Here is a 13,684-nt window from a genome sequence, read left to right as displayed (position 1 = left end):
ACTTAGGTTACATTGAAAGTACAAAAAATGTATTTAAAGTAAATAAAGGTATCTTGGAAAATAGATAAAAATTAAGATTGAATAAAATTGTATTAATTGAAATACAATCAGAATATCAAAACTATTAAAGTTTTACATTGAGAATAATTCAAATTTAATTGATCACAGATAAAATTCCGTTCATGTGATCGATTAGCTATTTACTAGCCCACTTGGGCATCCTTCAGCGGATATCTCTGTCATTCTGGTTGGATGCCGCATCCTGGTCTTCATGTTGGCCCTAGCTTTGGTGGTGGCGTTGAAAATTGTGGCTGAGTCCAGTGCAGACGTCTTAAGTTTAGATTCCCAGGTAAAGGGGTAAGAGATTAATAAATTGGCATCTTCTTCATCACTCACAACTGGTGAAGTCATTTCCAAGGTAAGTATGAAACCCTTTTCTTTCGTCGATCTGGCCAGTCAATAGTTTTCAGGCTTTTCATGCGCAGTGCAATTTTCTGAAAATTAAACAAAAATCAATCAACAGATAAACCATAATGCCAAGATGGATTGTACATTATTAAAAAGGAAGTGTCGTGAAAAATTATTTACTTGATTAATCACCCCAATACAAGTTAAGCAGTTCATCACATTTAATGACATATCCTATTTTCTTATGGACACACAATCTGTTGCTCTGAAGTGACATGTAGTCACTGAAGTGTAGTAACATGTTTATATATCATCATTAACTTACTTGATTCTTATGTTATGATTTATGAAATTATGATCTGAATCATGTGTTACATATCTTAAGAATGTAAAAAACAATAATCCATAAACATTTTAAATGTATATTTCCGGAACTTAGAATCTGTCATCAGACATTGTAATGAGAAGAGTTGTTACATGTTATTATTCGAATAGATATACTTACGGATTTCATTCTTTTTGGTTTTTTTTTTTTTGGTTTTTTTTTTTTGCTGCTGTTCTGTGTGACACTTTCTTTCCGGTTTCTTGCCTACTGAGATCATCACGCCTGTTCCGCCACACTCTACAAGGCGCTTCTGAAAATAATTGTTTAAAGTACTATACAGCATGTTTCACACATTTTAGTTCATCTGTTAGGCAAAGGTTGTATATGCCATGCTGGCTGGGTTACTGTAGTTAACATCCATAAATCTGTCTTTACACTATTAATTAAACCATTAGCTATTTATAATGACAGGCAGGTGAGTAAAAATTACCTTCACAAGATCCTATTGACCATCCTTGGTCGTGATATAGTCACTTGTTTCTTTGACTACTATATTCATAGAGTCCTCGTCACCGGCTTTACTGAAATAAAAACAAATGTCATTTTCCTTGCTCTTCATTCAATCATGCATTCAACACAATGTCTAATTAAAATTAAAGATCGTCAGTGAAAATTATACAACCAAGTAAACTACAGATTTATCACTTTGAATACATATATTGTTCTGAAAGTTTACCATTTTGTAGTTAAATGATTTAAAATAACTTCCAAAAAGGCTAACCATCCTTTGTGTTATTTCGTGCAAATTCTATGCACATGCTGTTTGCCAAAGTTATGCAACCGGTAACTGACATAAAGATCATGATAAAAGAAGTTTAGTTATATCACATGACATAACCTTGCAGCAATTAAGCATTGTAAAATCAAGGGGTCAGTTTGATGGCAATTTCACACAGGTGTAATGTTAAACTGATTTAGTTTACCGGCTATTCAAATCTATTTGCAAATGATACTTTCATGTATTTTTCATTTTGAGAAAACGTACGTAGGGAAGTGAATTAATGAAATATTCAAAGTGAAATTACCTAGTAACATGAGCACATACCTTCGATAGACAAGGGTGATCCTCCAGGAGCAGTCGTGTCAAGATTTTTCTCACAACAGCCTAAAAGATTAAATCAAATACGTTAAATATAACAGGTATATATATATAACTGGTATATATATATGATTATGCTCAACATATATGTCTTAAATTACTGAAAAATTACATGAAATTTCAAATGTATCCTACGCAAAGCTAACAGTTTCTTATGTGAATTTAGTGTTTGCCTCAAATAGTTCAGAAACACATCTGACCCCTCTGAGCGAATTTGGGGGTAAACAATTTCATTTCACTAATGATCCAGGATTGCATTTAATAAATTACACCGAAATGTTGCCATTGTAAAAGCCCATCATTTTTATCATTCTTTAAAATATCTGAATTGGTGAAATATATCTTGCAATACCCAGTAAACCCATGAGTGAACCACTACATATGGCTGATCTTTGTGATGCAGATCGTAATTCATCCCCTCCCCCCCGTCCCCCAACACCTTTTGTACAAGTGTTAACCGAGTTGCAACTCTAAAATTTGCAAACTATTAACAGGAGCACTAAAATCAAAAGTCTGCCCCTTTAAACTTAAATAAATACTTGTGATTAGTACTAAGATAGTTACTTACAAATACAAGCTTGGTTTATCTATACCATGTCGATCTATTGAAATGGAATATACACAAACTTATTTTTCAGGCCTATATTTAAAAATAATACGAGCGAAAATATACAATCTCGGGATAAACTTTAGAATCTATCCGGATTTCTGTCATTAACGCAATAATTCTTTAAACGTTATTTGACAATAAAATAACCCTCGGTCTTACCTGACACATCCGAGGTACTCCGAGTTTCTCGCATACGTTCTCTGCTTTCTTCTCCAAGTCGCGAATTCTTTCGCCGAGTGCTTTTGGGTAAAGTGAAGTGGCCATGGCAAAGTTTACACGACGCAGCCATCTTATGCTTAAAGTTTTGAAAACAATTGCTAGGAAAACAAATTTGTTCCTACCCGCCAAACAAGATGGCGTCTCGCTAACACTCACGGGAAATACACAGTTTTGTCATTGTTTTTTAAAAATAAATCTAATGTGACCATTTGACAGTAGATTTCCGCGTTCTACAACAAAAGAGGAAGGTACACCCTGTTGTGAGTTGTTTTTGTAACAATTAGATAGTCTCGCGTGGACGTGATCCTGTCGCCATTCGTTTATTTGTTTACATTGCCGACATCAAAGGGTAGTGTGAAAAGTGGAATTCAGCGGATTGAATGTAAGTACTGAAAGTGACAACAGTGGGCAGTTATGGTTTTAGCAGTCTTTTCATCGCATTCGCGTCACTGATTGTTTTTTCTCAGTGTCAAGCATCAATATGTAGGCCTTGTGATTATTAACAGTGATTAATTGTGAAAACATGTTCACCTTACTTTAACAGGCCCGAGCGTCATGAGTCCTACTGATTTAGCACTCATGGGAAACTTTATTGTGGCAAATAAGTTATTTTCTAAAATCCTGCCAGGAGAAGGTAGTATCCGGATATATTTCTGCTGGATGGACCCCCTCCCCCCACGTACCATGTAAGTAATTTACGCACAGTGCTCAAAACATGCACGGGGGTTAGAAATATTAACATTGTTTGTTCTTTTCAGTTATACAGTTATACAGTTATATATCTACCCTTTACGTTAACTTGATTAATACCTTTACTACTATTACTAAATAATTTGGTGATGTGTCACAATTTCTTTCAAACCTTAATTCATTTGTCAATGTGAATGAAGAATGAAGCACAATCCCACTGACCCTTTGGCTATGATTTGTACATGCATAATTTCTGTAAACTATTCGTGGCACTTTCTGCCGCAGGGGCACAGTTCTTCGTGGACATTGCGACAAGTAATTGTCAAGAAAGACAGCCTAAAATCACAAGAAATAAGTTTCAGAAATATGGTTGGTTTCTACAATATTTGTTTTAACATGGGTACCCAGAGATATTCCGTATATATGTCTTCGTTATATCTATTCATACAATCTGTACTCCATAAATATTTCAACCAAGTCACATCATACATTTACTAGTTTATCAAATTATCTAGTATCTTATGTTCTGTGTCAGTTCTGTGTATCCAGTTGTACCAGTTAATCAGTTTGATGATTTGATATTTGTTTTATAACCATTAAAACCTTGTCCATCAGTACATGTTGCATGTGTTAGCCCTACAATGCACTGACATTATCATCACATCTCAAGTTTCATATTTCTGAAAGAATCATTGTGTCAGTTATTTGATTTACAGATATGGATTGTGGACCGACAAACTCGGAGAATGACAAGACGCCTTCATTGGTATTTATAATTCACGCTATATTATCTGTTATATGCCCGGTAAGGGAATCTCTTTTATAACAATATTATTCACCATGCACCATGCATTTTTGAATGTTGTGGTGTGCTCATATATGAAGGTGGTTTTTGTGCGCCATACATTTGTTTATGTTGTGGTGTGCTCATGTATGCCAGTGGCGGTGCGTCATGTATTGGTGGATGTGATGGTATTGTCTTATGTATGTGTATGAGGGTGGTGGTGACCATTGCATTGGTGGATGTTGTGGTATACTCATGGTCCCGGTGGTGGTGCCCCATTCATTGGTGGATGTAAAGATGCTTGCTCATGTATGCCGGTGGTGCTGCGCCATGCAATGGTGGTTATTGTGGTGTACTCCTGTATGTCGGTGGTTGTGCGCCATGTGTTGGTGGATGTTGTGGTGTATTCATATATGAAGGTGGTTGTCGTGCGCCATACATATGTTAATGTTGTGGTGTGCTCATGTATGCCAGTGGCGGTGCGTCATGAATTCTTGGATGTGATGGTGGTATCTCATGTATATGTATGAGGGTGGTGGTGGCCCATGCATTTGTGGATGTTGTGGTGTGCTCATGTATGCCAGTGGCGGTGCCCCATGGATGGGTGGATGTGATGGGGGTGGCTTATGTATGTGGGTGGTGGTGCCCCATGCATTGGTGCATGTTGTGGTATGCTCATGTATGCCGCTTTCTGTGAACCATGCATTTGTGAATGTTGTGGTGTACTCATGTATGCCGGTAGTGGTGCGCCATGCATTGCTGGATGTGATGGTTGTCGCTGATTTATACCTGTGTTGTGTACCATGCATTTGTGGATGTTTTGGTGTATTCATGTATTCCTGTGGCGGGGGACGATGCAGTGGTGGATGTTGCAGTGTACTCATGTGTGCCAGTGGCGGTGTGCTATGCATTTGTGGATGTGATGGTGATGTATATGTATATAATATATATCTGATATATATAAGTATATAAGTACTATTGGTTGATGTTGTGGTGTACTCATGTATGTCGGTGGCGGTGTCCCATGCATTGTTTGGGTTGTGATGGTTTAATCACTTAAGGCAGTGGCTGTGCGCGATGCATTGGTGGATGTGATGGTGGTGTCTCTTGTATGAGATTTGTGGTGCCCCATGCATCGGTGTATGTTGTAGTGTATTCGTGTATGCCGGTGATGGTGGACGATCCATTGGTTGTTTTTGTGGTGTACTCATGTATGCCGATGGTGGTGTGCCACGCATTAATGGATGTTGTGGCGTTCTCATGTAGGTGCATGTATGCGGGTTGTGGTGCGCCATGCAGTAGTGGATGTTGTAGTGTAGTCATGTATGTCGGTGGCGGTGTGCCATGCATTGGTGGATCTGATGGTGGTGTCTCATGTATGCCTTTGGTGGTGCGCCATGCATTGGCGGTTGTGATGGTGGTGCCTCAGTAGCCCGTTGGTAGTGCGCCATTCATTGGTGGATGTTGTGATGTAATCATGTATGCCGCTGGCGGTGCAATATGCATTGGTGGATGTGATGATGGTGTCTCATGTATATGTATGAGGGTGGTGGTGACCATTGTATTGGTGGATATTGTGGTGTACTCAAGTATGCCGGTGGTGGTGCACCATGCATTGGTAAATGTTGTGGTGTACACATGTATACCGTTGCCGGTGCATCATTCATTGGTGGATGTGATGGTGGTGGCTTTTGGATGCCTGTGGTGGTGCCCCATGCATTGGTGGATGTTGTGGTGTACTCACGTATGCCTTTTTCGGTGTACCATCCATTGGTGAATGTTGTGGTGTACTCATGTATGTCGGTGGCTGTGTGCCATGCTTTGGTTTATGTGATGGTGGTGTCTCATGTATGAGGGTGGTGGTGCCCCATGCCGTTGGCGGTGTGCCATGCATTGGTGGATGTTGTGGTGTACTCATGTATACCGTTGCCGGTGCATCATTCATTGGTGGATATGATGGTGGTGGCTTTTGGATGCCTGTGGTGGTACCCCATGCATTGGTGGATGTTGTGGTGTACTCACGTATGCCTTTTTCGGTGTACCATCCATTGGTGAATGTTGTGGTGTACTCATGTATGTCGGTGGCTGTGTGTAATGCTTTGGTTTATGTGATGGTGGTGTCTCATGTATGCCGGTGGTGGTGAACCATGCATTGGTGGATGTTGTGGTGTACTCACGTATGCCTTTTTCGGTGTACCATCCATTGGTGAATGTTGTGGTGTACTCATGTATGTCGGTGGCTGTGTGCCATGCTTTGGTTTATGCGATGGGGGTGGCTCATGTAGGCCGGTGGTGGTGAACCATGCATTGGTGGATGTTGTGGTGTACTCGTGTATACCGGTGGTGGTGCTCCAAACCAGTGGCGGTGCGCCATGCATTGGTGGATGTTGTGGTGTACTCATGTAAGCCGGTTTTGGTACAACATGCATTGGTGGATGTTGTGGTGTACTTTTGTATGCCGGTAGTTGTGCCCTATGCTTTGGTGGATGTTGTGGTGTACTCATGTATAGCAGTGGTGGTGAACCATGCATTGGTGGATGTTATGGTGTACTCATGTATGCCGGTGGCGGTGCGCCATGGATTTGTGGATGTGATAGTGTTGGCTTATATATGCCGGTCGTGGTTCCCTATGCCTTGCTGGATGTTGTGGTGTACTCATATATGCCGGTGGTGGTGCGCTATGCATGGATGAATGTGATGCTGGTGTCTCATTTACATGTATTGTGGTGTACGATGTTGAGAAGATTTTTTTTACTTCAAACAAAACGTAAACCAGATATAGTGAAATTAATATTCCAATCCACGTCATTTTATCTTGCAACTGAAAATTTAAGTCTTAGAATTTTATTCAACTTAGGATAAAAGTTGTTTAAGAAACGATTGTAGAATCAAATCGTTATTACTGGTTTGTATTGCAAGGAGGTAAGCGCAGCAGTTAGAACAGTGAAACAAGTGCACGCGCGGTACGTGATGAGCGTTAACTTAGACCAACCCAACTTCTCGACGTTTTATTTAATGTGCACCCCAAACACCCTGTAATACAAACAAAGAAAGTGATTTGAAATTATGATCGTTTGTTTAACAACTTTCATCTTTAGTTGAATAAAATTCTGAGAAATTGTTCAATTGGCAAGGTATAAAATTATAAGAAATTTGCCATCGTTATTTCATTTTATTCGATTTACGTTTTTGTTTAAAGAGACATTCATCGGTACGCTTTCACGGCAAACGGACTGTAATCGCAGAATAACACGAGTAAGAATAACACATCACAATTTACAACATTCCCACTCACGGACGACAGTTTGTTTTAATTCATTTACATTGAATGTTCCCTACACCTATGTCACTTTGGGTTTAACTTGTAATTTTAAATTTACAATGGGTTATACCTGTATTGTATTAGCCGTTGATTATGTTTTAGCTATATTGTCTTACATAAATAAATCTGTAATTAATGAAAGAAAAATTTCTTTCGTTTTGTTGCAATAATGAATATTACCAGGTCTTACTTGGCTCACGCTAAATAAGAATACATGCCTCTGTGCAAACACTTGTGATTGATTGAGGTGCTTTCAATAGCTCTAATCCTTTGTTTCGGGTTCGGCGACTGGGATTAGGTTGCGTAAGCGAGCGACCCGAAGCGAGCGACCCGAAGCGAGCGACTGAAGCCCGCTTGGAGTTTGAGCACCCACCTATAGTGACGTGAAATATTCGTCGTGGGTACAGAAAGTCTTGAAATCCTGTAGAGGTAGGACGACTTCAAGGATTCTTCGGAAGGGCGACAGAGGACCAGACAGGTAGGTGTTTCCATATCTATTTGGAAGAAAATATGCATCTTCATGGATACTTGTTTAATATACAGTGCACACTCATTCTCTCATAGTCACAGCTATTTAGGTATAGATGGGAAAGGTTGATACTGGTTTCTGCATGTAAACGGAGTGGTAGTGTAGACTAGTTGTTCAAATGTTGGCACGTCATGTTCAGTGTCAGTGTCCGAGTAATCAGTTAAATATTATGTCCCACGACTACTTATGAGACCCGTAGTTGGAAAAGAGCCCAAAGCGGCAGAAAACCACACTTACTCGCTGTTGTTAATCCAATCTACAAACGCGAGAAATGTGATTACTGATGCTTATGCATGACTCATTTCTTTCAGACGCAGGAACCCTGGCACACTCTGGATTTGGTGTTGTGTCACTCTAAACCCTTCCACCTGGACTTTAGTACACTGACTTTCCGAGGGTCCGATGGGATGAACTTTTGTCTCATGGTGGCTCCATTGTGCGTCTGCTCTCCGCGTAGCCCCCTGCCGAGCGTACATGGAGTAGGTTCGGTGCTAGGGCCTGACTGTACAGTCAGGATGGTTGTTACAGCAACCCAGTTAGTTTAGGGTTGGCACACTCTGTGGCCCCAGTCTTTTCAGCACCCCCAGTAGACCCAATGCTGACTGCACTTGACTGGTAGATTAGGGGTTAGTGTAGATAGGGCCCCCTTCGTGCATGCCCTGTACGATGCTATCTATAGATAGTATAACTTAGTGTTAACCCACCATTCCGTCCTTCAATAGGTAGTTCGAGACAAAGCAAGTCCCGGATGGTCACTTTGAAAGTCAGTGTACTGGCCACCTGCTGGTAAAGCGTTCACTATTTCAGTTTAAAACTTAGATGAAATTTTGTTTTTCACGTCCCGATATATTTGCTTTGTATTTAAATGTAAGGGGATCGTCGAATAACCGAATGGTTAAAGCGTTCGCTCATGACGCTCCAAACAACCCTATTTCGATTTTCCATATCTGAATGATGTGTGGAGCCGATATTTGTTTTTCTCACCGTGATATAGCTAGTATATTGCTGAAAGCGGTGTACAAGGACACTCATGCAGTCATAATCTGTGTGAGAAGCATAAATTATGTAAAGTGTTCTTTGCCTTTTTAAGTAGAACCGTTGCTTACGCATGCAACTGTTCCTTTCAAACAATCTTTTGAATAAACCATAAAGTGCAATGCATCCTTGTTTACCATGACGTCTACTGCAAAATTACAACTTGAGTTTCATGTTTGAGATTTTACGTGTAGGCATATACGTTGCATTTATGCACACAGTAAGTGCCAGCGATGTAAACTATATTCTCTGTACTGTTATGAGCAGGGATGCCATCGTCCTGGGGGCGGAAACGGACCCTGAAGTCCCCCAGAGGCAGGACGACTGTCAAGAAGATATTCCGTGGACAGAAGTGGATCCAGGTCTCTTCTGGCGGCAGGACAACGACCACAAAGCCGCCAGACTACCAGAAAGGCAAGACCTCCAAACTATCTTTTGAAAACAACATACAATACATTCTTGTTGACAATGACGTCATGAGCAAGTTACAACTTGTTTCAGGTTACAGCGTTTTCCTGACCAAAACGCATATGCTTTTAATATTTATTATCTATGTAGTAAGTATCGGTGATGTGAAACATTAACCTATTCGTTATCGTTACTATTAGGAACGTGGATGCCATCGTCCTGGGGGCGGAAATGGACCCTGAAGTCCCCCAGAGGCAGGACGACTGCCAAGAAGATATTCCATGGATAGACGTGGACCATGGATTCTTCGGAAGGGTGACAGAGGACCAGACAGGCAGGTGTTTTCAACTCATTTTGGAAGAAAATATTTGTTTCATATATAGTGCACACTAATTCTCTCCTAGTATACATCCATTTAGGAGTGAGTGAGTTTAGATTTACGCCGCACTCAGCAATATTCAGCTATAAGGTGACGGTCTGTAAATAATCGAGTCTGGACAAGACAATCCAGTGATCAACAACACGAGCATCGATCTGCACAAATGGGAACCGATGACATGTTTCAACCAAGAAGTCAGCGAGTCTGACCACCCGATCCCGTTAGTAACCTCTTACGACAAGCATAGTCACAGCCATTTGGGTATAGATGGGAAAGGTTGATACTGGTTTCTGCATGTAAACGGAGTGGTAGTGTAGCCTAGTTGTTCAAGTGTTGGCACGTCATGTTCAGTACCATTGTTCGAGTCCTGACTTAAATACTATGCCACACGACTACTTATGAGACCCGTAGTTGGAAAAGAGCCCAAAGCGGCAGAAAACCACACTTACTCGCTGTTGTTAATCCAATCTACAAACGCGAGAAATGTGATTACTGATGCTTATGCATGACTCATTTCTTTCAGACGCAGGAACCCTGGCACACTCTGGATTTGGTGTTGTGTCACTCTAAACCCTTCCACCTGGACTTTAGTACACTGACTTTCCGAGGGTCCGATGGGATGAACTTTTGTCTCATGGTGGCTCCATTGTGCGTCTGCTCTCCGCGTAGCCCCCTGCCGAGCGTACATGGAGTAGGTTCGGTGCTAGGGCCTGACTGTACAGTCAGGATGGTTGTTACAGCAACCCAGTTAGTTTAGGGTTGGCACACTCTGTGGCCCCAGTCTTTTCAGCACCCCCAGTAGACCCAATGCTGACTGCACTTGACTGGTAGATTAGGGGTTAGTGTAGATAGGGCCCCCTTCGTGCATGCCCTGTACGATGCTATCTATAGATAGTATAACTTAGTGTTAACCCACCATTCCGTCCTTCAATAGGTAGTTCGAGACAAAGCAAGTCCCGGATGGTCACTTTGAAAGTCAGTGTACTGGCCACCTGCTGGTAAAGCGTTCACTATTTCAGTTTAAAACTTAGATGAAATTTTGTTTTTCACGTCCCGATATATTTGCTTTGTATTTAAATGTAAGGGGATCGTCGAATAACCGAATGGTTAAAGCGTTCGCTCATGACACTCCAAACAACCCTATTTCGATTTCCCATATCTGAATGATGTGTGAAGCATCTATTTGTTTTTCTCACCGTGATATAGCTAGTATATTGCTGAAAGCGGTGTACAAGGACACTCATGCAGTCATAATCTGTGTGAGAAGCATAAATTATGTAAAGTGTTCTTTGCCTTTTTAAGTAGAACCGTTGCTTACGCATGCAACTGTTCCTTTCAAACAATCTTTTGAATAAACCATAACATGCCATGCATCCTTGTGTATCATGACGTCTACTGCAAAATTACAACTTGAGTTTCATGTTTGAGATTTTACGTGTAGGCATATACGTTGCATTTATGCACACAGTAAGTGCCAGCGATGTAAACTATATTCTCTGTGCTGTTATGAGCAGGGATGCCATCGTCCTGGGGGCGGAAACGGACCCTGAAGTCCCCCAGAGGCAGGACGACTGTCAAGAAGATATTCCGTGGACAGAAGTGGATCCAGGTCTCTTCTGGCGGCAGGACAACGACCACAAAGCCGCCAGACTACCAGGAAGGCAAGACCTCCAAACTATCTTTTGAAAACAACATACAATATATTCTTGCTGACAATGACGTCATGAGCAAGTTACAACTTGTGTTTCAGGTTACAGCGCTTTCCTGACCAAAAAGCATATGCTTTTAATATTTATTATCTATGTAGTAAGTATCAGTGATATCAAACATTAACCTATTCGTTATCGTTGCTATTAGGAACGTGGATGCCATCGTCCTGGGGGCGGAAATGGACCCTGAAGTCCCCCAGAGGCAGGACGACTGCCAAGAAGATATTCCATGGATAGACGTGGACCATGGATTCTTCGGAAGGGTGACAGAGGACCAGACAGGCAGGTGTTTTCAACTCATTTTGGAAGAAAATATTTGTTTCATATATAGTGCACACTAATTCTCTCCTAGTATACATCCATTTAGGAGTGAGTGAGTTTAGATTTACGCCGCACTCAGCAATATTCAGCTATAAGGTGACGGTCTGTAAATAATCGAGTCTGGACAAGACAATCCAGTGATCAACAATACGAGCATCGATCTGCGCAAATGGGAACCGATGACATGTTTCAACCAAGAAGTCAGCGAGTCTGACCACCCGATCCCGTTAGTCGCCTCTTACGACAAGCATAGTCACAGCCATTTAGGTATAGATGGGAAAGGTTGATACTGGTTTCTGCATGTAAACGGAGTGGTAGTGTAGCCTAGTTGTTCAAGTGTTGGCACGTCATGTTCAGTACCATTGTTCGAGTCCTGACTTAAATACTATGCCACACGCCTACTTATGAGGCCCGTCGTTGGAAAAGTGCCCAAAGCGGCAGAAAACCACACTTTCTCGCTGTTGGTAATCCAATCAACTTCCGAGAGAAATGTGATTACTGATGCTTATGCATGACTCATTTCTTTCAGACGCAGGAACCCTGGCACACTCTGGATTTGGTGTTGTGTCACTCTAAACCCTTCCACCTGGACTTTACTACACTGGCTTTCCGAGGGTCCGATGGGATGAGCTTTTGTCTCATGGTGGCTCCATTGTGCGTCTGCTCTCCGCGTAGCCCCCTGCCGAGCGTACATGGAGTAGGTTCGGTGCTAGGGCCTGACTGTACAGTCAGGATGGTTGTTACAGCAGCCCAGCTAGTTTAGGGTTGGCACACTCTGTGGCCCCAGTCTTTTCAGCACCCCCAGTAGACCCAATGCTGACTGCACTTGACTGGTAGATTAGGGGGTAGTGTAGATAGGGCCCCCTTCGTGCATGCCCTGTACGATGCTATCTATAGATAGTATAACTTAGTGTTAACCCACCATTCCGTCCTTCAATAGGTAGTTCGAGACAAAGCAAGTCCCGGATGGTCACTTTGAAAGTCAGTGTACTGGCCACCTGCTGGTAAAGCATTCACTATTTCAGTTTAAAACTTAGATGAAGTTTTGTTTTTCACGTCCCGATATATTTGCTTTGTATTTAAATGTAAGGGGATCGTCGAATAACCGAATGGTTAAAGCGTTCGCTCATGACGCTCCAAACAACCCTATTTCGATTTTCCATATCTGAATGGTATGTGGAGCCGATATTTGTTGTTTCGCCCCGTGATATAGCTGGTATGCTGGTAAAAGCAGTGTGAAAACGACACTCATGCAGTCTTAATATGTACTTGAAGTATAAATTATGATACAGAATACTGTTTACATTTATTAGCAGAAGCCACTGTGTTTTTCGAAACGATCTTTTAAAGAAAACATAAAGTGCCTCCTCGTTGTACGATGACGTCTACTGCCAAGTCACAACTTGATTTTCGTGTTTGAGATATGTTCTCGTGGAATCATATATTTTGCATTTATGCAGTACAAATGTACACAGTACAAATGATGTAAATTATGTTTACCTTTATTATCAGGAGCGTGGATGCCATCGTCCTGGGGGCGGAAATGGACTCTGAAGTCCCCCAGAGGCAGGACGACTGCCAAGAAGACATTTCATGGACAGATGGACAGAAGTGGATCAAGGATTCTTCTGGAGCAGCATGTGGATGTTTCACTGTTCGGACATTTTGTGACAATGTACTCTGCGTGTCTACTACTGTAAACCCTCCAGTAGAATAGGTAGCGTTGCATACGTTGAGGGAACACGGTTCCAGAGTTTTTTTTCTCAAAAATGTTTTTTATCTCTGG

The 13,684-nt window shown here is 41.5% G+C and overlaps 1 long non-coding RNA gene across 1 annotated transcript; it reads right to left on the bottom strand.

The window, feature by feature from the left end:
- Positions 1-1,211: 1,211 nt before the first annotated feature.
- LOC137284953 (uncharacterized) lies at positions 1,212-2,850 on the bottom strand. The gene is made up of 3 exons (XR_010956935.1): positions 2,662-2,850; positions 1,839-1,898; positions 1,212-1,314 (listed from the first exon to the last, which is right to left on the bottom strand). It is a non-coding gene; the product is annotated as an uncharacterized lncRNA (long non-coding RNA).
- Positions 2,851-13,684: the final 10,834 nt, after the last annotated feature.

This window comes from Haliotis asinina, chromosome 5, assembly GCF_037392515.1.
Source record: "Haliotis asinina isolate JCU_RB_2024 chromosome 5, JCU_Hal_asi_v2, whole genome shotgun sequence".
In the NCBI taxonomy this organism is placed as follows: domain Eukaryota; kingdom Metazoa; phylum Mollusca; class Gastropoda; order Lepetellida; family Haliotidae; genus Haliotis; species Haliotis asinina.
This window is presented reverse-complemented; position numbering and strand designations above follow the sequence as displayed.